General features: G+C 44.2%; 1 protein-coding gene across 8 annotated transcripts in view; it reads left to right on the forward strand.

Annotated features, from left to right (window-relative positions):
* The window catches only part of TMEM63B (transmembrane protein 63B), a 76,607-nt gene that overhangs the window by 537 nt on the left and 55,787 nt on the right, over positions 1–20,283 (forward strand). Inside the window, exon 1 of one of the 8 annotated variants that reach the window (XM_088667346.1) lies at positions 151–298. The exons of the other annotated variants lie outside the window; for them this stretch is intronic. The gene's annotated coding sequence lies outside the window, so the exon portion shown is untranslated. Of the gene's footprint in view, positions 1–150; positions 299–20,283 lie in introns of those variants that run through there. 8 annotated transcript variants of the gene reach the window in all.

Genomic DNA, 20,283 nt, shown 5'->3' on the forward strand with positions numbered 1-20,283 from the left:
GCGTGTGTCCCTTTTGCAGAGCCCTGCGGCAGGCACGGGGTGGGGGTGGGGGGCGCTTAGCAGCCTCCCCTCCTCCCTCCGCCTCCAAGAAAAAAAGCCTCTGCTCCCCCACCCCCCTGCTCACCCAGACACAATGACAGTCGTCCGCCGATCCCGCGCGCCCCCCTCCTCTCGAAACTGGTCTAGCCGCTGCGTTTCGTCGCAGTTCTCTGGATTCTCCCGCACAATGTCAAAGAGGGAGGAAAGGAGGGCAAGATGCTTTTTCTTCGCCGTCAGACAAAGCAGCCATCTGGCTGGGGTGTGTATGTGGTTTTTAAAGACCCGATCAGGCTTTGTGTGCATGCGTGTGCATTGGTCAGGATGGCGAGAAAGGAGGGACGGGATGTGGAGGCACAGGCTGCGTGTTTCTTTGTTGCTGTCTCCCCTCTTGGTGGTGTGATCGCGATGGTGGTGCTGATGATGATGTTGCAGTCAATCCCCCCTTCCTTCCTTCCTTCCTTCCTTCCGCGTCAGGTGCGGTAGGGAAGGGAAAACCGAGAAAGCCATTTCAGTGCGGTATCCTATAGACAAGCCCTCTCGGAGTTAAGCCCCACTCACGGGACTTATTCCCAGATCTGTGTGTGTGTGTAAGGAGTGGTGTCTTTTACGTTCTCTCTCTCGTGCTGCTTTTGCTCTGGAGATTTCCCTGCTGCCTTCAGAACAGCTTTCCTCCCAACGTGATGGTTGATGGGAGTTGTAGTCCAAAACATCTGACCGGCACCAGGTTGAGGGTGTTTTAAAACCGGCACCAGGTTGAGGGTTCCTTTGCTTAAAAAAAGAAAAGGAAAAGAAATGCACCAAATGCTCTGGGAAACCAGGCCCAAAAGGAGGCGGATGCAAAACCAAATCCATGTCCTATCCTGCCTCGCTGTTCCCATGCTACCCTGCCTTTGCACTGTGCCTCCTCCAGGGATTTTCCTTTGACCGAGTCCCAAAGATAACTGAGAGCAGCCAGGCAGTCAACATACCTTTCTTTCGCCTGTGATGTCCAGATGTTACTGGGCTGCAATGCCACCACTTCTTACCATTGGCCATGCTAGCTGGCACAGATGGGAGTTGGAACCCTGCAACATCTGGAGGGCCACAGGTTCCCCATCCCTGGGCTAAAGGAAGCATTGTGGTCTATTTCTATGACAGATGGGAGGGAAGCAGGATGGACAACTTTTCCCAGACCTTCTCATGTGACACAATTATAGCACTTCAGTGGTTACCATCTTTGCAACATCTGGAGGCTACAAGCCATTCTAAGTTTAAACCACAGGTGTATGCAAATGAGGTTTAATATAAAATAGATTAATAACTGCTGCTATATCAACTTAATTATCCTGCTTCTTATTCCCCCTCCCACCTCATTTTAAATAAAAAAAGTTGGCTTGAATGCAAAGGGAGGTGTATTGGAAGGAAAAGACTGAGAAGTGAACCTTCCTATTGTTATTATTATTGTTATTATACAAACCCCCCTTTTACAGCACCCTAATGGCAGTGCCTCATTATGAGACAGGGTCAGCTAGTGTGTGTGTTACTGGAGCTCAATGTGTCAACAACATCTAATGATATCCATGGGAGATGGCTTCCTTACTGTTGGTGCGGCAGTCTGAACATTTGGAATGCTGAATGAATGTAGAGGGTGTTTCTTAGATAGATAGATAGCATAAAGCCTCTCTCCAGCTGTGTTTGAATCTGTCACTCAAATCAGAGGGTAAAGATGTTTTGGCTGCACAGATGCTCAAAGGCTGTATGTTGTAGCAAGTAATAAATGCTGTTGATATTGGGGAAGGCACAGGGCCATGTTATGACTTCTCCAAGTGCACAACAAAGAAAGTTCCTTTAGATTCCAATTAATTGGTGACAGACTTTTGGAAATGTTTTATGGACTTCTTTTGGGGGGGGGCAAAAGCAAATGTAAAATATGGATAACCATAGAGAAGATGTTATTAATTACTATGCTGTTTATCATTTGCATAATATTTTTGCGTTGCTGTGTTTGCCTGGAAGGAAGGCATGGAAGGAAAGTCAATGTTACAGGGATGGACCTAAGGCAGGGAGATTCTGACCTATCCAAGGTCACACAATTAGTCCAAGCTGTTAATCCTCTCCTTCAAACAATGCCTGCCTCATCTCTGAAACTGCTATGGCAAATGCAGCTACTGTCTTCATTACTAGAGAGTTATGTGTAGCGCAATCCTTATCATGTTCTCTGACACAGGCTGCAGTGAGTTCAGAGGGAGTTACTCTCTTGTAAGTGTGTTTAGGATTGCAATCATAGTCTCCTTACAGATAGGAGATGATCAAAGGCATGGACTAAAAGATAACTGCAGTCAAAATGGGGTTCAAAGGTTTGGATCTTTCTCCTAGTAGCTGAGGCAATAAAGTAGATTTCTGTTACATCATGAAACCCAAGGTGCAATAATTCATGGTTGTTTTTAAGGTAACAACCTACAAGACATAGACGACATGGCCTATTGAAAACAAAAAATTGAAACCTCAATGCAGAGAATATCTGTTTAAGAGGGTGTATTGGTTGGGAGACAATGGAAGAGTGTGCCTTCAGGGGTAAAGTCAAACCATTGGAGAGTTACAGTGCCTGCTATACCTGTAGAGACCGATATGGGACAGATATATTTCATTGCAGGTAGGGCAGATTACCTAGTAAGATATTGCTTAAAGCATCTCTAAACACAGTCTTTCCCAAACTTAGAATAATCATGTATCTCTTTTGAGAGTTTTACTGGCACGTCCCCTTCTTGGGCAAAGATAATTTGAGGGGTAGTTTTAATAATACTATTTTATCTTTGAATTGTTTTCTGCAGCTAAAAAAACCCTACAATAAAGTAAAATAAAAAGTATGCTGTGTACCCTTTGAAACCCTTTCCCTTCTTCTTCTTCTTTGGTGATCGCACATAGCCGAGTAAGATTGTCTTCCATGAACACAGTTTTAACAATGAGTGACTGTGGACGCCAATTCTGGATCCACATGTGGGGACATTGGTTTCCGGCAGGGAGTTGATCACGGGGTTTCCCATACCCCCAGGGGTACAGGTACCACACTTTGGGGAAGACTGCCTGGATGGATGGAGGAATCCCCATCCACCTTGCAGCAGGGTGGCAGCAATGGAATGGGCTAGGGCAGGCCTGTCCAACCAGTCGATCGCGATCTACTGGTCGATCACAGGCTGTCCCTGGTCAATCCTGGTCGATCACAAGATCTCCAGCGATCAGCCAAAAAAGCTCAACAACTCTGGTCAATCCAATGGGTAGATCACTTCCAGTTTATTTGTAGTGGGAGTAGATTCACATTCTCTTGGAAGTTGGACACCCCTGGGCTAGGGAGTTGTGTGGCTCTCCCACATACACAAGCAGGGAACCAACTTACATGCAGGGGTAGGGCAGCTGCCAGACTCCCTCTCTCATGTGGGCTCACAGCAGCAGTGGCATTGCAATGGAGTCAAGTAGCTGTTCAGCAAGCCTGTGAGTGAGCTTGAGGGGGAGGCTGGTGAATGGAGCAGAGTGGCTGCCAGGGGGCCAAGTGGCAGCAAGCACTTTGCAGGGCAGGCAAGGCATCAGCTCCAGTAAGCCTTGTCAGTTGTGTGGGTCCCTGCTGTCTTACTCTTGCCTGTTTTTGGCAGGTGGGGGGAGGGGACAGGACAGGGCAGGACAGGGAGAAAGGTAGGATATAGGGCTGTGGATGTGGTTTATATTGCCACAAAATTTCTGTGACCCCTTTAACCAGAAGTTTCTGGTTTTGCTTGTCAAAGGTTTAATGAAATCTTCTGTCAACATCTGCTGTTTAATCAAACTTGGAGGTTGCATCACACACACCAATTTTTGCTGTCTGCTGAAGAAAGGATGTTCTAGGTGTTCTAGACTGTTATCGATAAGGTCAATCAGGGTGGTAAGACAAGAGGATTTTGGTTTATCAGTGGAGTCGTGACTCTTTAAATACAAACTATGTATGTTAATTTTTTTTAAAAAGGAAAATGTAAATAAGTTGTGAAACCTCATGCTTTCCCACATTTTCTGTTAACCCACAGGTAGGAAAATAAAATATATATAAGGAATTCAAAAGTTAGGGAAAAGGAGGTGACTTGGAGTCTGTTCAGAGATCATGACCAGCCATCATGAGCTCATCTTTGGACTGATCCTTCTCAGCCGCTTGGGGATGCACGCTTGCTTAAATAACTCGGTAAATGCAACAAGGCTTTAATCTGTGGAATGGTTTCTGGAGGTCTTTGTTTCCTTTGATGAATTCCTGTGGAGCTCAGATTCAGGAGAACAGGCTAGAAAGATCCAAGAAGGGATTTTTCCAAGAAGGATTGTACAGTTTCCCTAACAAAAGGTTCCAGGATGCATTCACAGTCTTCACCACCCAAGTTGTCAGTCCTCCATTGCAGCTCTCTTTTTCTGGGAAGCAAAAGGGTCCAGGGGGAAAGTGCCATCTTCTGAGTATCCTGTCCATATCCTCTGATTGCATGAACTGAAAGGTATCCAGAGCCAGTCTGCATAAGGTCTCCAATTGTGGAGTCCAAGCTGGAATAGATGCAAGCAACTTCATCAGCAGCCTGCTCACAGCAGGCTGCTAAGTGCTGCACTCTTTTCCCGGACAAGTCAGAATGCAGTAGGCCTCAACCAAGGGGAATCTAGTACAATTCTGTCAAGTTCCAGAAAGGGTCTCCCGATTCCAGAGACTAGTCAGAGTCATTAATGGAACCATTAAAAGACCAGTTGAATTCAATCCCACGGGAGGGCCCAAGAGGTGGTGGGTACCTGGGGGTGAGAAGTCATCAACAGCAACCTTGCTAGGGCCGCTAACAATGTGGAGCCAGATGACTAGTAATTGTAGCACAGTACTCCTAAACTATAGGACCCAGGTGGCGCTGTGGGTTAAACCACTGAGCCTAGGGCTTGCTGATCAGAAGGTCGGTGGTTCGAATCCCTGTGACGGGGTGAGCTCCCGTTGCTTGGTCCCAGCTCCTGCCAACCTAGCAGTTCGAAAGTACGTCAAAATGCAAGTAGATAAATAGGAACTGCTACAGCGGGAAGGCGCGCAACCCCAGAGTCGGTCATGACTGGACCTAATGGTCAGGGGTCCCTTTACCTTACTCCTAACTATGCCTACTCAGAAGCATGTCCTGTTGAATTCAGTGGCAATTACTCCCAATTAAGTGGAGCTAGGATTGCAGCCTTGAGGATTTCCTAGAGGGCTTGAGCTAACCAGGCCCCATGTCTTACTAGGGCAATCATATACTATAGAGACTCTCATCCATCACTCACCCCAATTATAAAGAGGACTTAATGCAGACTGGTGGTATTGCAGTCCACCCATTTCTTACTTATCTGGATCAGTATGTAGGTTTTTAAATACTGAAATATGCCATGTAAAAGTCTACTTTAGTTGTTACTCCCACTGACAAGGGAACAAGGCTAAATACCTTTCAATGTCCAGCTTGCCTTTCTTGGCCAAGGCAAAAGTGTATGTGTTAGTGCCTTAGCTCCGGGTCTGCCTGGGGGATTCCAAACATCTTTATTCTTACCAATCTGACTCAGTCTGGATTTTGTATGTAAACCCTATTGGTCCTCTGCTGGATCACATACGTGGAAGGATGCATTGAAGGAGTGGGATACTCTTATGTTCTAGATCAGGGGTCAGCAACCCTTTTCAACCATGGGCCAGTCCACCATCCCTCAGACCATGTGGTGGGCCGGACTATTTTTTTTTGGGGGGGGGGTGAACGAATTCCTATGCCCCACAAATAACCCAGAGATGCATTTTAAATAAAAGGACACATGCTACTCATGTAAAAACACGCTGATTCCCAGACTGTCTGTGGGCCGGATTAAGAAGACGATTGGACCACATCCGGCCCATGGGCCTTAGGTTGCCTACCCCGGTTCTGTATCTCTCTGTAGCATACTAGTAACATTCTGGACCATCTTTCATGAATGGAGATTGGAAGCATCATGCTTTGGTAACACTTATCCTAACTCTGTGGTTGGGTTCAGATAGTGGTACTGCATGGTTGCTGGAACACTGGTGGTTGTTGGTTCTGCTGAGCTATATTATAAGTGCTTGATCTATTTGAAGTTCTACTCCACCCTCAACCTCTCCCAAAGGACCAGGTAAATGGCACAGGAGTGCTCCCAAGAATACAACAATTGTAAAATATTAAGTACTGAGGCTCAGCATTATGTATAAAATAATGCCCAAGGAATTCCACCCATCCAAGGCTCTAGTAAGTATTGGTTTGTGAATAATTTCCTTCCTGTTTCCCAGGCGCCCAGTCTCTTTCCTCTTCCCCTGAAATCTCTCCCTAGGTGACTGCATTGTCCCAGTGCAATTCTCCACCCTACCGTAACTTTAAACTTAGTATTAAAAAATTCTGCGTCAAAAAATTTAGTGTCAAAAATTCTGAATGTCAAGCAAGGCAATGAATTTAACTTCATTAATTATGCTAGTACTTCTATGGCACAGAATTTATCTAATCTAGTTGTGAAATTTGCATTTGCTTGCACTAAATCACAACGGCCTGGCAAGGCTCTCATGGTGGGAGAGAGTGCAGCCTTCTGACACCTATTATTCAGTATTAAGGAGCACAGTGCTCCACTATCAGATCTATTATGTATCATTCAGGTGTTTAGCACATATTAAACTCCTGCTGCATGTTACGCATTGCAGCAAGCACAAACCTTCAGGGACAAATACATGTGCCCTTGTGTGTAGTGCGGGGGGAGCAGGGGGTGCAACTGTTGGTTGTCAGAATCTGCTTCTCTGAGCTGACTGTGAAGTCTTTGCAATGCTTCTCTCTTGGCAATTCTTTCAGATGACAGCTTGGCCTGATTTGTCATACTGTAGCTTGAAGTGGTTTTGCAGTTAGTGCAGAGGAGTGTTCAACACTGCATCAGCAAAAAGTAATAGGAGCTGAAATCTCCTAAATACAGTAGAAAGAGGGAAGCGTCTGTGATTCCCATGGAGTCTGAAATTGGCTCCTGATGCTGTGAATGGATTATCTTCAGCTGGGCTGATCTCTTCAAAAGCCCCACTTGGGCCATCCTGGCACTACCCTCACACATCAAAGCATACCTTCACACACTCAGGGTGTGTGGGAATGCCCATGTGTGAATCCATGTGTGAATTATACAACTTCATGTGTATGTTCAACTGGCACTCCACCCCAACTAGCTTGAAGCAGAGAAATGACAGGCACAAATTGGCAAAGAATGGATGGATCATTTGCATCAAGTCTCCAGTGTTTATATCACTACCGGTATGAGAAGGGCATTGGATTTATTGCCATGGGGCAATTGTGCACTTGTTAAGCTTCCAAAAATGTTTTAATCTAAGGCAGTCATGGGAACCTGTGGCCCTGCAGATGTTGTTGGACTCCCAACATCCATCAGTCCCAGCCAGCATGACCAATGGTCAGGGATGGTGTTGTTGTAATCCAGCAACATTGAGGGGTAGGGGTGGGGCACAGGTTCCCCATCTCTGACCTAAGTGTTTGGCCTAAGTGTAAAGACAGATGCAGCCTTTTTAGGGCAGCAGAGCCAACTAGAATCTCCTTCATCACATTTATTCTAAACATGTCTTTCCACCTTAAAGCTGGATTTTGAAAGCATCAGCTCTGTGCTTGCAGCAAAAGCTTAAAATGTACTGTGCTAATTGGCTAGTGCCTGTGACATTCTGAAGCAGTTATACAATTAGTGTTAAACAATCTATTTTTTATGATTAAAAATGTGATAGATGAACATTTCAGTTAATAAATGTATATGCCATGCTTTAACATATTTTAAAAGATGGGGGCTGCCTAAAATACAGAGGATGAAAGACTGAATCGGAGTTTGACTTGTTGGTATGAGTGACTGCCATTTCAGTTGCAAAGCAAGGAGAAAGTGAGGCTTTAACCACTGCCAGAAAGGCATGCTATACGAGTCCATTCCTCACTCCCACTCCTATTAAATCTGTTTTTACCAAAGTCATGGGGCAAAGGGACAAGTGCTTTTACGGGTTGACTAATAAACATGTAGTAAATGGTAGAAATAAATGAATAGCTTTCACAGAGGAGGAGTCTTCCAGTGATCCATATTTGGATATTTCATTTGTTCAGAAAGTTAAGGGTCAGCATTTTCATGGGGTAGTGGGGTGCTTTTGCTCACATTCACCATTTTTGGCAGGAAGGACTGTATGGCCATGTTTGGGCATGATATTTTGGCTTTCAAAGCTGAGAAGTGTATGAGCCTTTTTGCCCATTCAGGTGGTCTTTTACTTTTCCCTTTGCACAAGCCACAATTAAACCAGGAAGCCTCTAGTTAACCAAAGTTGAAATATTGTTACCAGTTTTGGACCAAACCAGAATACAGTACAGTACTCGACCATATTTTGAAGTTGATGTAATCTCCTCTCTTGGTAAAATTGCAGCCTTTACAGTAGATGTAGAAAAGTACCCATGATCACTGCTATAGCCCAGTGTGTTGCATTGTAACACATGTAGTCACGAGAGCCAATATTGTGAGTGCCGTGTTAATTTTTCTAAGATAGGAATTCTCAGCTTTAGCATTTGTTTGTCAAGAGAGAGATGACTGGCAGTGGCTCTGTTAAGTTTTCAGTGCCAGCTAGCTGAAGGCTCGCTTATTTGCCCAGGCATCCAGAGGAGTCTGCAGAATTGTTTTTAATTTGCATTTTGTATTTAGTTGGGAACTGGATCTCATTGGCAGGTCAGAACCTCATCTCTGTGCACGTACAACCAACCATCTACGCGCGCCCCCCCCCCAACATATGCACTAGATTTGGCTAGTGAGTGGGGCCACCCACCTGCCACTCACCTAGAATTGTGATGATGCAGTTCATGCAGTTCAAAATCAGTCCATGTGAGCAAAAAAGACTGTGCAGTGCTTCCCAAGCACTCACAATCAGCTGATAGATGGTGCTTGAGAAGTGCTGCATAAGGGGTCTTGCAAACAGCTTATTGGTGATGCTTGCAATGCCTCTTCTATCCAGGTCTTACCTTTTCCTGCCTCACACTTGATGTCATTTAAGTTTTGGTTTGGCCAGAATTAGGCCTAATTAGGTCTTCAGTCTGGAGATTCCTCACCCCTGTGCTTTGGGATTGCCTTGGCAATGAAAAGTGAGAGGGGGAAACTTCACTAAATTTTCCAGCAGAAAACGTAACACTCCAATCTTTGGTATGTTCCAGATGTTTCAGACCACAACTCCCGTCAGCCTCTAGCAGCACAGCCATACTGACCACGGCTAATGGAAGTTGCAGGCTAAAACATTTGGAGGGCACCAGGTTGGGGGAAGGCTGTTGGAATCTTCTTGCTTGCCAGTCGGTATGTCAAGTATCATGCAGAGTACTGTACTATTTGCAGGCTGGACAACCCAAACCATCCCAGGCACAAAGATGCCTCATGAAATACTTTTCTTCTTATAAGTTATTCTCTGACTGGCTGTTTCCAGGCTCTGCCTTCATGCTTGTGCGTTTTCTCTCGTTTCTCATTCTTCCCCTTCCCCTATAGGCTTTATATGACCTGTTCAGGCTGCCCCAGAGCTACAATTGAAATGAATGGATTCCAAACGTTTTTGTCTCACTCAGGATTAATTCATTCGTAATTTTTATTAGTGTTTACACCTGAGATTAGCAGAACTCATTTGTAATTAGAATTTGTTTTGGAAATTAATGGTGACCCCTTTTTAAGAAAATAGAATATGTATTCCACTCAATGTAGTTTTTATTTTATGACGCAAAGATCAGGTTAAGCAAAACTTGTACAGTTGGTCTTCTTAGCTGCAAAATATGCCATGGAATTAAGACGCATAGACAGGGCCGTCTTAAGCATAACTGGCGCCGTGGTGCGAAGATCGCTCCGGTGCGCGCGCCCCGCCCCATTTCCCACCGTGGCTGGCGGGCAGGCACAGCCGCGCGGTGCCCCCCTGGCAGCCCGGCGCCTTGCACCACCCAGCCTTGCCTTAGAGCTGGCCCTGCGCATAGAATAAGGACCTTTGCATAGGAGACCTGAGCAATCTGTGTGGTGACAGAGTTGGTGCTGAGCCCATGAGTAAGGGGGACCTTGAGTATACTCATATCTAGTATTGGCCTATAGAAGTAGTGTGTCTGATTCTACAACTGGTATATTACTGCAACAAAGGGAAGGGAGGATTCAATATGCTGCTTTGTTGTAGCTCTCTAGCTTTTGATGAATTACTAATGGAGCTTGTGGTGGAGCTTCCATGTAAGCAGAGGAATGAATCATGTGGCATTCCATCCTAGATTTGCTTCTTAATGACTGCCAATGATCACCATTTATCCTTGAATCTCCCTAGTGACCTGTTCATACCGTAAATACGTGGCTGATTACGTGTTCCCAGAGTATGGACATCTGCATACAATGCAATTTTGTGTGTGTGTGTGTGTGTGTGTTGTTATTTTACAGGATCTTAAATACAGAAATACAGATGACCAGCTGAAATCTTGTTCTATAAAATAATGATAGCATAAACAATTTTTTTGCAAGCAAAGCGCAAATGAATATGAGGAAGTATTCATGCATTTAGTGCCTTTGCATGCATACATGCCAGTATGCTTGTCTAAGTGTCACATTATATAATCAAATAGATTTTATGCCATAAAAAATGAACTTACATATGTGTCTATAGCTACTGGAGCACAAAAACAGAGCATTCTAAATAGTTTTGGGTTCCTCCCCTCCCTGCTAAAATTAAATATGCCATATATGTAACTTTTATTTCAATTAATCAAGACCTTTCCAAAAGAGTTATAACAATTATCAATGCAGCTCCAAGTTTAGGCAAATAAATTATTCATGTTCATCCAGAGCGTCTGTACATTTATGAATAATAATTAATTTTACATGTAGCTAAACAAGTCTGTAATTATTTCAACTATTAAATATTACCAGTATAGTTTTCACTGAGGGACACCATTTTGCTTCCTAGATTGATTACTTCCCAATATTTCTATCCCAGTCACTTGTGTCCAATGCTGTCCATTCATGAGCAGAACGGACTTGCACAGTGGGATGCCCCATTCCTCTTCTCGTCCCTGCAGCTGCCTCACCCACGAAATCTGGAGGACCCCCTGGACTAGAGCAGATTTGGGAGACTTTCAGGGTGAAGAGGAGAAAGGTGAAGTGCTAGTGGTAGTTTACTTTTATATTAAATATTCTGATTCCAATACTGAATTTACCACTCTAAAAATAAAATAAAAATCTCCTAACATCCCTGAACATTGGCATGCTTGGTGCTTCTGGTAGGAGTTGTAGTCCACCAACACCTGGAGGGCACCAAGTTGGGAAAGCCAGACAGTATTTTCATGATGCGACTGCTTGACTGTGTTCAAAGCTATGCCACACTTTTTTTTTTTTTGCTGTCAGTAAGCAGCATTATCCCATTGGCTTCACCTCACCTTCCCAATTAGCTCCTCTTGTATCCTCCAGTGTACAGAATGCAGAACAGTGGGCTCATTGTGGTCACCTCTTTGCTTTCCCCTCCGGCATATCTATCAGTTTGATGTATAGCTGGAAGGACTGGGGGGGGGGGGAGCTCCTCCGCTTGCAGCAAGAACCCAGGCTCCCCTTGAGTCACCTTACCACATCAGCAGCCGCCACCAGCCCCATGAAGTGGCCTTTCAAAGCATGCGTGTAGCATGCACAGTCATGCCCCGAACCACTCAGACGGTCACACGCTCCCATCAGCGACTGAATAGCAAGCATCATAAGCTGTGGTGCTTATATTGGCAATTCAGCTTTTGTGTAGCTCTTCAGAATTACCTGAAGGGGCTATGCTCAAAATTATCCAGCTTTTGCTGGCTTGAACTGAAGAGCTGAGTGCAAATTAAGCTAGTTTGTCTTAAGATATTTTATTGTGCTGCAGCAAAGAGGACGTTTCCAAACACAGAAATAACCAAGTAGTTTTATTATTTCTGATGTTTTCATTATGCCTCTGAAAACCAGTTGCTGGGAATCACAGAGTGCTATTGCGCTCGTGTCCAGCTTGCAGGCTTCCCACAGGCATCTGGTCGGCCACCATGAGAACAGAGTTCTGGGAAACCCTTTTCTGGGAAGTGTGGTATTTTACATGTGTTGAGAAAATGGGACTCAAGACTGGATATCAAGGGGAGCACTACAGTTCTTTTCTCTCTTTTTTTCGGAAGGGCCATAGCTCAGTGGTAGAAAATCTGCTTTGCATGCAGATGGTCCTAGGTTCAATCCCCAGCATCTCCAGGTGGGCTGGGAATATCTCCTGCCTAAAACCTTGGGAAACCACTGCCAGTTAGTGTAGAATCAATACTGAGCTCCGATTTGGTTTAAGGTTGCTGGGCAAAATGGAACTGCAGGAGCAAGTTGACCTGCCCTTGGTCATAGATTGTGAAGGTGGGAGGCATAGCTGCCAAGTTATCCCTTTTTTAAAGGGATTTTCCCTTATGCTGAATAGGCTTCCTCGTGAGAAAAGGGGAAACTTGGCAGCTATGGTGGGAGGGAGGCTTTAGGGTGGGGAGGAGAGGAAGAGGAAATGGCTTCTCTCTCCAGACATCCCCTGCCAGGACCCCTAATGTCAATAGGCAGTGAGTACTGGCACAATAAAAGATAGATTTATTTCACATGAAGAACAAGTATTATGTGGGACCTCTAAGAGTGCTACTTCTGCAGACCAAAGCAGCCAGGTTGACATTTATGGGGCAAGGCAATCTCTCTCTCTCTCTCTCTCTCTCTCTCACACACACACACACACACACACACAGAGAGAGAGAGAGAGAGAGAGAGAGAGAGAGAGAGAGTTTATTGCATGCCTCTCTGATCTCTTTAGGGATGAAGAGCAGGACATAAATGATTTTAATAAGTAAGCAGATATAATTTTAAAACAAGATTGTGTGCCTGTGCATGCATGCACACCTACACATGTTCACAGTCACAACAGATGAGAAGAAACTGAATTGAAACAAAGTACAGCCTAGAGAAAGCTGTTGTAACTTGGGTAGACATTTGACCCACTAAATGCTGCTGCTTTTTTTTTTTACTTAATGTTTGCTCATTGATCCCAGAGGAGATCAACTTGATGAGCCCTGAAGGCCATACCAAAAATATTTTGAGCCAGAGATGTGTGCAATGAATTTGCGTTATTTGTCTGCATGCAAGTGACAGAACCAGTGTGGCACAGTGGTTAGAATGTCAGACTAGGACCTGGGAGTCCAGGGTTCAAATCCCCACTCGGCAATGAAATTCACTGGGTAGTGACCTTGGACCAGTCACAATCTCTCAGCCTAAACTCCAGCTCACAGAGTTTTAGTGGAAATTAAATGTTGGGGGGGGGGGAGAGACCATGTAGACCACCTTGAGCTCCTTGGAGGAAAAGGTGGGATAGAAATGCAATAAATGAATAAATAGAACCTACATATAACAACCACAAGGATTTGTTGTTTACAATCTGACTATATTTATCGTTTTCTCCAGCATGTCTCAAGGTGATTTACATCACAGAACAAAAATAATTAAAAATTGATACAATTAAATAGAATTTCAGACTGAAAGTGCAATTTAAAATATTCAGCAGTCACCAAAATCATTCATAGTCTACTTGCTGGGAGGAATTTATTATCCAAAGAAAATAAGAAACCATGAATGCAAGTTGCACATAATGTTGTGAGTTATGCTGTACACAGGTTGCGCATTGTGGGGCTTAACAGTTGTGTAGAAATGATTATTTTGGCACAGTCTACCTCTCCTGGTACTGAGGTCCAAAGACAAAGTTGCAGCAGCTGAAATTCTCCCTTCTCTGTGTTGCTGTTAAAGACACAGGCGCTGATCTGGTGCATTTTGTAAATTGCCTCCCTCCTAGCTTCAGGTCTTGAAGCATCACCAGCCTTACACTTCTTAATTGTGCTGCTGCAAGCAGTGCTACTGAAGGCCCTGGGGCAGCTTTGCTGCTGGAAAAACCTGAATTATCTGCTGCCCTCAGGTGCGTATTCAGCTGGTTTGGGGCTAGGTGCTTTTCTTGGACAGTGTGGCCTTCATTCCATTTGGCAACTGCAGATAGTTTGGCACCAGAGAGGCAAAGAACGAAATAAATTATGTGTTCTGTCTCTGGAAGGTTGGTTGAAATGAAGTGCTCTCTCTCCTAGTTGGTGTCCCCAGCCATCAGCAAATATCACTGGGAGCCCTTGTGACTAATGGAAAGATGCCTCAGCCACAGCAAGATGTTCCTGAGTCATCTATAAGTCACCTCTATTATGTGTCACATGCACAGTTAGTCTACAGCCAAACAAGGAGACTCCCCCACCTTGGGCAACTTGTCCTACTGCCCGCTTGCCCTTGCAGCTAAGAAGGCTTGGCTAGTATTTCCTCTCACTTAAGTCTTACCCGAGTTCAAGTAAATTCCTGTTTGACTTGTCTTTCTCAGTCATCACAGCCTATGAGTTACAGTCCTAGCTGAAAGAGATCCAGTACCCCACCTGACACAACTCTGAACCCTAAATTTGCCTGCTTGTAGTTTCAAAGCAGTACTTCACCCATATTCTGAGTAAACAGCCAGAACAACTCTTTCCCCTTTGTTCTAAGTTGTAAATAGCCATTCAGAAATCCTCCCCTCCCCCTCGTTTCCGACCCCTTTTCTATTCCCCCTGCCCCACTTAGCTATTTCTAACCAGTTCCTCCCCCCCCCCAATACATCCTTTTCACTCAGTGGCCCTGGAATCCGTGCTTGAAGCTCTTTGAAGCATTCAGCTTCAAATCTGCTCAAGCACTAATGGACAAATGGCAGTGGAGAGCATGTTGATTTATTAATGTATCCGAGACGATCTCAAGGTCTTCCTGATTTCTCCTCCCCCTTTTTTCCCTAGGGGCAGAAAAGTAGGATACCCGTGTGCAGGTCCTGTGCTATAGTGGTGGGCTGATGTTCCAGGAGCCATAGCTCTCCTTAACTTGTTATAACTCTCTTATTTCCTTTAGCAAAGGGGTGGGGAACCTCTGGCCCTTCCAATGTAGACCAGCAACATCTGGAGAGCAACAGGTTCCCTATTCGTGCTTTAGAACCCACTACTTCCCCGCTTTGTGGGAGCTGCGGGAAGTTTTAGATTTGTCCAAGGCATATACAGTGTGCGTGTTTCTCTACTTTCTCACATAGCAAAGTAATTGTGGTGTCAGTATCTGTTTCATAAGTCATACAGAACAGGGTACCGTTGCCATGGGGTAGTGGTGGTGGATTAGCTCTGTGTAAAACAGTGTGGTGATCCACATCAACCATTATAGATAAGGGATGTGTTTGTGTGTGGGGTTTTTTAAAAAATCTGTAAAGTGCTCTGGAAGCCTTTTCAGTGGAAGAATAGGATAAAAATGCTTGTAAGCAGATCCTGCTTACAATTGAATTATGGTGCTGGAGGAGACTCTTGAGAGTCCCATGGACTGCAAGAAGATCAAACCTATCCATTCTTAAGGAAATCAGCCCTGAGTGCTCCCTGGAAGGACAGATCGTGAAGCTGAGGCTCCAATACTTTGGCCACCTCATGAGAAGAGAAGAATCCTTGGAAAAGACCCTAATGTTGGGAAAGATTGAGGGCACTAGGAGAAGGGGACGACAGAGGACAAGATGGTTGGACAGTGTTCTTGAAGCTACGAACATTAGTTTGACCAAATTGCAGGAGGCAGTGCAAGACAGGAGTGCCTGGCGTGCTATGGTCCATGGGGTCACGAAGAGTCGGACACGACTAAACGACTAAACAACAACAAGCAGATCCTAATTAAAAACAACAACCAGTGAGTATTTCTCAGCTATTATCATTCTGATTCACTGGTTCCCAAGCCATGTTTTCTGGGCACCTCTCTATCAGTTTTGTTCCTTTTCTTTTCTGAACCTCCTTTATTAAAGTGTGCAAATTTGAAATAACAGAGAGTGCAGGAATAGAACAGTGCTGTTGCTTTATGCGTCTAGGATACATTTCTTTCTCTCTTACCAAGCCAGTACAAATGTGGCAATTGTTGCAACAGTTCTGCACTGCTGAATCACGGCCACTTTGTTATTCACTAGTTGTCCTTTCAGGTCTCCCTCAAACTGAACCCTAAATTACTTATTAATAAACATATTTGCACTGTGGGTTTTAATGGATTGATTTTGGCCATTTGGAGTGGGGGAAATAGGTTGCATATTGCAATGGTAGTTCCTTCGAACCATGTTTCTGCACTTTGTGACAGTAACACAAAGCGGGACCATGCAATGAGAGCCTTACTAAAGTTGTCTGTGATGTTTTTGGCAGACCTAATAGAACTTAATGTTAACAACTGGGTTCACTTGACATCATCTGTGCTTGGCTGTCAGATGTTACGCTACTGCTGGCATCAGTGGAAGAGTGTAAGCTTTGCCTGTGGAATGTCTCGAATGAAATCCCTAACATCTCCAGTTTAAAAGTAAAGGCCAGGAAACAGGCAAGTGAATGGGAGGGACCTCAGTCTGAGATCCTGGAGAATGAACTATGTTGGACTAGATCAGGCTTCCTCAAACTCGGCCCTCCAGATGTTTTGAGACTATTGAAATTCCTACAACACTATTTAGTAACCAAACTTATGTAGAATAAATGAGGTGAGGAAGGGGCAACTTACAGCTCAGTGTTAGTTTGATATGGATCAGGAATCCCCAAACTTCGGCCCTCCAGATGTTTTGGACTACAATTCCCATCATCCCTGACTACTGGTCCTGCTAGCTAGGGATCATGAGAGTTGTAGGCCAAAAACATCTGGAGGGCCGAGTTTGAGGAAGCCTGGGCTAGATGGAGAAACACTTTACATGCAGAGATTCTATGCAAACTATAGTCAATTCTTATAAAAGTGTCAGTGCTAAAATTATGTACACGAGCCTGCAATATCCCAGAGTCCAATTTTTATATCTAAGCCTACATCTGCACTCTTCTGCTCACCTGGAACCTTTCCTGTCCTCCATAGTGACCATCTATAAAGCCCACAAGACACAAGTAAGCTTGTTCAGCATTATAGTTTACTTTTATTGAGCTGCATTGAAGTGAAGTCCTTCTTTCTGGTTCAGTAGTCTTTGACTGCCTGACTTGAAGCACTTTTAGAAACTGGAAGGTCAGTCTGGCATCCTAATACTAAATACATTTACTTGGGGCTTTCCTGTTTGTTTGAGCAAAGCACACCCTCAGTTTTATCTTTTGTGGGACAATGCTGTTGGTCCCTTCTTCTGCTGGGTGATGCTCATGAGATGAGAAACAAACATGACATGACATTTGCACTAGATACCAATCCTCTACAAAGGCACAGATATTCTGTCGGCTGACTTCATTTCTCAAGGCAATTTCCCATATATTCTGAGCAGCTGGGCTTTTGTCTACCATCTATTCCACATTTTTCTCAAGTAGCTACTTGGAGCCCATTAAATCTTTGTTCGATGAGCAAGGATCTGCTCTGCAAAAAGAAGAGTGCAATTATGCCTGTAATGGGCAGCTGATGTAGCCTAGTGGCTAAGAGGTTGGGGCTCTAAGCGAATAGATCCCTGGTTCAAATCTTGCTTCTGCCATGCAATTACTAATTTATGCATTTATTAAAAATAGTTATAGCCTGCTTTTCTGAGCAAAGCTCCCCCAAGTTCCATATATATATATATATATATATATATATATATATATATATACCCAAAATATGAAATATTTCCCCAAGTGCACCAGCATTAAAAGCTAAATAACCAGGAAACAATAAAGCACCCACCCAGTCCAGAATGTAAAATCCACTTTCCCAATTCATCCATATCACTGAGCTTGCCTCATTTATAGGCTGTCCGCATGGTCAGCCCAGGACATTTTGCTGCTTCAGACAGAGCGGCAAATGTCATTCCCTCACAACCAAGTTGAGATGCATAGCACCAAAGGTCAGTAAGTGTGTGTGTGTGTGTGTGTGTGTGTGTACACACACACACACACACATTATATACAGTATATGCACAAAGGACAGAAAACCCCACAAGCACGTTCCCCATCTCTGATTGTAAAATTATTATTATTGCCAAAAACAATTTGCCCATTCAAGACATTCCAAATCAGTAACCATTTCACTAGGATAGGGCCTAGCTTCAAAATCTTTCTAAAAGACTGTTGTAGGACAGAAAAGTCTTTTGTAGGATGAAAGAAAACAAAATTGAGAGCCACAAGGCCACCACTGAAATGGCTCTTCCATTGGAGTTAGGCATCAGTAGGAACTCACCGCATCTGTAAGAACTTGGATCATTTAGTGTGGCAGCACAGACACTTTGGAACTCCCTGCCTATTGATATCAGGCAGGTGCCTTTACTGTATTCTTTTCAGCACCTGCTAAAGATATTCTTATTTAGACGAGCCTATCCAGATTTTAATAATAAAATAAAAGTAGGAAACTTTTTTATGAGTTTTAATTTGTTTTAGTCTATCCTATGGTGGTTTTGGGATGCGGGTGGCACTGTGGGTTAAACCACTGAGCCTAGGGCTTGCCAATCAGAAGGTTAGCAGTTCGAATCCCCGTGATGGGGTGAGCTCCCGTTGCTTGGTCCCAGCTCCTGCCAACCTAGCAGTTTGAAAGCACATCTAAGTAAATAGGTACCACTACAGCAGGAAGGTAAACAGCGTTTTCGTGTGCTGCTCTGGTTCACCAGAAGCGGCTTATTCATGCTGGCCGCATGACCTGGAAGCTGTATGCCAGCTCCCTTGGCCAATAACGCGAGATGAGCATATGCAGCATAAATTAAATTGCTACTTTTTATCACAGTAGTCTTAAATGCAAACACTCTCAAAGACAGTTCAATAAAATTGATGTACCGTAATCCCATTGCAACTATCTGTCAAGAAGGAATTATAAATTATCTAAATCAGATATTGTTATTTTTATGCCTTTGGTTTGGACACGTCTGCCCTGCAGGGTAAGCGTGTGAATGTGTTGGGGGTTTTTTTGTGAAGGTTTTTTGGAGCCATGTTAGCTGAAAGCTGAAATCTCTCTCTTGGCATTGGATAATTTGTGGCCTTGAATTAGAAGCACATCGTGTATTTGTATGCAGTTGGGCTCCCAAGACAACAAAGTTCTGTGTATGCATTGGTTGTTTTGCCATTTCTGCAGCCTAACACACATGCACACTTTTGCCTTCTGGGGATTTTTGCTTAATCTCTGGCAAAATCAAGATGATGATGGATAGCAATGATTAAAACTGACCTAGGGCATTTTGCCACCTGAAATAATAGTACCTTGCTGCGGAAGAAATTGAAAAGAGAATTGCTGGCACATCACTGCTTGTAAGCAACCAAGGAGAAACGGATTGTTTTTATTTATCAACTGTGGTTAAGGCCACAAATTCAGGCAGTCATGTACAATAGGCAAGGTCGTCTTGCATTTAAATAGTGGTATGCAAAGTCTCCACTTGTGAAATTATGCTAGTTTATGTGTGACAGTTAATCCCCCCCCCCTGCCGCCGCCGCCCCCATTAAGAACATTTGTGAGAGAATGTATTTTCCCTATTGGGCTTTTAAAGATTGTAATGATAATACATCTTAATTAATGGTCATAGCAGATGAGCGGTCACAAGAACTGTCAGTTTGAATCTTTCATGGGAAATTATGCAAATGGCATTGCAGTGGGGTTGAGGGGAATTAACTCTGCATCTCCTGGATTGGTAGTTTGCATGTTATGCAGCATATATGTGCAGACCTCATAAAGATGTGGCCCAAATCCAGCTTGCAGTTGGATAATGCACAGTGCAATCCTACTCAAAAATAAGCCCTTTTGAATTCAGTGGGGGTTACCCCCAGGTAAATGGGGCTAGGATTGTGGCCTTAGCTGGCATTTCTGTTCCAAGAAGCCCTGTCTGCCTAAGGCAGTATGGTGCTGTCAAGTATGAGTGGGTAAGGCTATGGCAGGTCTGCAGAGACAGGGGACAAACAGAAACTCCCTGGAGCAAGGGAGTAAGTATGCAGCATAAATTAAGCAAGCAATTTTCCCTCCTGTATGCCAGCAAGTGATGCTTTTCTCCCAACCCCCAGCCCACCTCCTTGATTTAAAACATACACCTTTGGTGCAACAGTCTGCCACAATTCACACTTTTCCAAGTGTTCCTTCATGCTGAATGATTTGCTTCCTCTTGTTCTAGCACAAGCTATTGAACTGAATCTTATCACCTCTTATGAGGGGTTGGGCAGGTGTCAGTGTTTTGATGTAGAATTTATTGGAGCTTTCTGCCAAAAAAGGGGGGGAGGGGCAGGGGGTTCTCATTCTCCA

Source organism: Zootoca vivipara, chromosome 3 (genome assembly GCF_965207765.1).
Source record: "Zootoca vivipara chromosome 3, rZooViv2.hap1.1, whole genome shotgun sequence".
Classification (NCBI taxonomy): Eukaryota; Metazoa; Chordata; class Lepidosauria; order Squamata; family Lacertidae; genus Zootoca; species Zootoca vivipara.